This window comes from Myotis davidii, unplaced genomic scaffold (assembly GCF_000327345.1).
Source record: "Myotis davidii unplaced genomic scaffold, ASM32734v1 scaffold2238, whole genome shotgun sequence".
Classification (NCBI taxonomy): Eukaryota; Metazoa; Chordata; class Mammalia; order Chiroptera; family Vespertilionidae; genus Myotis; species Myotis davidii.
The window spans coordinates 7,414-11,762 of record NW_006288962.1 but is presented as its reverse complement, the minus strand read 5'-3'; the positions used below and the strand labels follow the sequence as shown (position 1 = coordinate 11,762).

Genomic DNA, 4,349 nt, shown 5'->3' with positions numbered 1-4,349 from the left:
CATATAATGGTTAATATGTAGTCTATGACCAGGGTAAAACTATGAGGAGACACTTGTCATTTCAGCAGAGACTGTAAGCTATTGGCTCTCTGGCTGTTACAGAAAAAAAGAAATTACAGGTCCACTATTTTAGATTCCTATTATAATCTTGGCATAGCTGGTTAAGAGTTACAGAGAGGTCTATTTCACTAAAGACCTTCTTTTCTATGCTAAATAGCCATTCTTTGGCATTTCTCATTATAGGAACACCATGGAATATTTCAATGGAAACCATAACCCACTCACTCTTTGCTGACCACTTATCATGAATCTCAAATTAACTTTAAAACCTATGCATAGTAGTTTATGTATTTTGGAGAGGTCTGTTTCACTAATGGTAATCTTTTTCATGTTAATTAGCCATTATTTAGCCATTCCTGAGCTCTTTACCACCATGTTGACCCTCACAGAGTTCCCAAGGTGAAGCTACAAGATATTTAGAAATCAACTTGATGTCTACTTACAAAATACCAATGGTGGCACAGTGCAATGGGACTCTAATAATAACAGGCAAATGGTCATGGTGAAGCTAGGTGAGCTGGGGCCCCAGCTAGAAGAGAAGGGCAAGTGGGGAATAACTGACACTGTGAAGTGTAAAGGCCCATGATGGAACTTGGAATGTGCAGGATTGAAACTACTTTCTATTCCTGGCAGGACAGTTTATTGCTACAATCATGTAGGCTCATTGTAAATTTCCACTGCCAAAACAAGAGCAAAGCTTGTGACTTGACAGTATGCACCTTGACATCATTAACACTGGTGCTTGCCTTGGAATCTAGTCTAGCCTTAAAGTCCAGCCTAGCCTTGGAGCCTGTGTGATGAGCCTCAGCAACAAAGAGCCAAGTCTAGACCCTAACACCTGATCCTCTCTCCCATAGAGTCCAAATAAAGACCCCAGCAGCCTGAATCCTAGTTCAATTTCTCTGAAAGTCCTAACTAGGTAAAAATCCTCAGCAGTCTAGACATTTGGTGTAGTTCTCTGGACTTAAAAAGGTGTCTTACAGTCTAATATATGTCAAATACATGAAGTTCACAATGTAGTACCCAAAATAAAGTTTTATTTAAACACACGCAAACCTTGGTTTACATAGTGTCTATGACCACTGTCAAACAATGCAGAGATGTTTGGAGTTTCAATGGACACCATAACCCACTCCCTCTCTGCTGACCACTTATCATGAATCTCAAATTAACTTTAAAACCTATGCATAGTTGTTTATGTATTTTGGAGAGGTCTGTTTCACTAATTGTAATCTTTTTCATGTTAATTAGCCATTCTTTAGCCATTCCTGATAATGGGAACACTATGAAATGTCTGCAAATATGTTTCTATAATTCTGTATATACATGGTGTGCACTCACATGAAAATAGTTCATTCAGCTGCTACTCTCTATATAAACCCATGACAGAAGTAATGGGGGGATGGAATGAGGGTCTGTTTCCTGCAGGTCAGTCTTGTGCTCAGACTCTTTAGACCAGTGGTTCCCAACATGGAGCACACGTACAATAGGGAGGCAATTTGATCTTTAAAAGGGGCAATTCCAGACTGACGTATTAACAATGAATTTTTTGCACTTTTTATGGTTATAGGAGCCTCAACTATAGTATAAATATAAATAGTGACATATTTATGCATTTTAGTTATTATATGTTTTGAAATTTTATTTGCTATTTTTTCATATCACTTCATATTATTATTATTTTTAACCATTAACCATGTTTTTTAGTGATTTCTTCCTCAGTACTTCAAGTGTTCTTTTATCTTTCTCTTTCATGGATGCCATGTTCTTGGAAGTTTGTTTAAACCAAGTGAATGGTCTTTTAGGCTTCCTCCACATGAATAGGATTTCACTTTTTTAATAATAAGAATTATATGTCATAGGGAGGTGGGCATCAGGATTCTAGAGATACTTAGGTAGGGTATGACCATGAAAAGGATGGGACCCACTACTTTAGACTCACTAAAAATTGCCAATGCCAACACAAGAACAATGCTTAGGAGAGTTTATAGATTAGGGCCACTCAGCAGCACACTACCAGCCCTGCTTCAGAATGTATTTTCATATGCCCAGCCACCGTCTGAGATCTTTACCACCATGTTGACCCTCACAGAGTTCCCAAGGTGAAGCTACAACATATTTAGAAATCAACTTGATGTCTACTCACGAAGTATCAATGATGGCACAATGCAATGGCACTCTAATAATAACAGGCAAACTGTCATGGTGAAGTTGGGTGAGCTGGGGCCCCAGCTAGAAGAGAAGGGCAAGTGGGGAATAACTGACACTACCAAAGCTCAAGACGCACACACATGCCCAGAGTCTAAAGAGGAGGAAGAGGAGAAGAAGGAGGAGGGAGGGGGGTTGTGGCCTTTCCCCTGAAACACATCATGCTATGGAGAAGATGGAGGAGTTATTGCATTACAGTCTGGAATTTCATCCCATACAATCTTATCTTCCACTTTCCAAAGGACAACTGTTACATGCTTCACAGCCACAGACAGCTCAAGCACTTTTTTTCCTGGCTCACTTCAGGAGCATTTTCTGCATCCATACAGGAACCAGCAATATCTAGACCCATCTGCATGGTTTTGTGCTAGTTCTCTTTTTGGGAATCGTGACCGTGGTCAGACCAAACATATACTTCATAGCTCCCATGCAGGAGAAGGTTATTTCAGGGATGTTCTTCATGGTCCCAGTGGCCTGCCTCAGTTACTCCTGACTCTTTTACAACATCTACTGTCATTCAGATATAGTCTCTCAGACATTTTCCAAACTGGATTATTCACAGTTTGCTCCTTGATTATGGGGTGCTTTGCCCCATGGCTCTATTACTCCTTCTACTGTTCCACACAGTGATAGCTCATATACTTTTCCAACATCTGTGTCCTTAGCATTTCTGCCATTCTTGTGACACAGAGGACCAGTTAGACAATTCCAAACACAGGCAGACAAAGGTAGGGTGTACCTAGACTTTAGATTTAGAAGTATTATGCCTATCATACACTTTACTATTCCCAAGGGCTTTTAAATGCCATCACCATGGCCAGATGGGCTGGATTTCTCATGGCTATGATGTACATCACCAGAGCTGCATCTATGCTGCTCAAATCCCTTCAGACTTCTTTCCTGGAAAGTTTGAGATGTGATTCCTAGTTGGATCAGATTTTCCTGTGCCCTGGTAGTGATAGCAGCCTTTGTCCATTTCTCTGGGGACTCCAACCCTCAGGGACTTTGCTAAAGCCTTGAATGGAGATATGCTATGACATCCTTCACTGAAACTCCTAAGTGAGGCTGGAAGATAAACTTCCCAAGCACTTTCCAAACAACTTCTTTATTGAAGTGAGAGGACATGTCTGACTTGTCAGTTTCTAGAAGAAATCACTGGACAATTCAGCACCAGCCAGGCTTCAGACCAGATTCTCACCTCAGGGCAGGCAGATATAATTTCTGTAATCCTCAACAAGGAAGAGTATGGCCCCGTAGGCCATGCCCTTCTTCAGAAGTTCATCATCAGTAAGGAAACAATATCCCCTTGGCACAGAATACTTTAAAGCTCATGTTGAGATATTACACCTTGTCCAACAATTTTGATAACAATTATGAACTGATACTCTAGAAAGTGTGATTATGGAAAAAAAAGTTCTCTTTATTACCCTCATTATTACTTTGTAACCTGGCTCATAAGAGGCCATACTTTTCAGAAAAGTAACATACTTTTCTGTAAATATTATAAACCAGTCTTGTCTTTCTGGGGCCTGGATCTGCTGACATCAAAGAAGAGCAGAGTGACCATCTTTGAGGTAGCCAGAAAATTATGAAAGTGTGCTCAAGCTTCAGAAAACTAAAACTTTAATTATCTTTTGGCAGAATAATCTAAAATTATAATTGGGAAATATCCTACCTAATAAAAGAGAAACATGGTAATTAGCCATACATCCACTACTCTTCCCATTGGCTAATCATGGCGAGATGCAAATTAACTGCCAGCCAAGATTGTGGCCGGCAGACAGGCAGCTTAAAGCTAACATGAGGCTTGCTTGCTTCAGTGACGGAAGACTCCAATGTACCCCGCCTGCCTTGCTGGCCTCTGAGCTTGCAGTTTGAAACATAGTTACAAATAAAGAAGCTAAACAAAACCCCAGAAACCAGCTTTCAGCCGGCTGGGATCTCAGAGCTGGAGTTGATACAGAGTTTCGATTATAGAACGGAAACAAACCAGATACCTGCTTTCAGCAGCAGAGGCCTCAGCGCTGGAGCCAGAGCTAAAGCTGGCCCAGAATAAAAAGAAAAAGAAAAAAAGCGGTTGG

General features: G+C 40.6%; 1 pseudogene; it reads left to right on the top strand.

Moving 5' to 3' along the window:
- Nucleotides 1–491: 491 nt before the first annotated feature.
- LOC102771142 lies at nt 492–3,280 on the top strand (annotated as a pseudogene).
- The last annotated feature ends 1,069 nt before the right edge of the window (nt 3,281–4,349 follow it).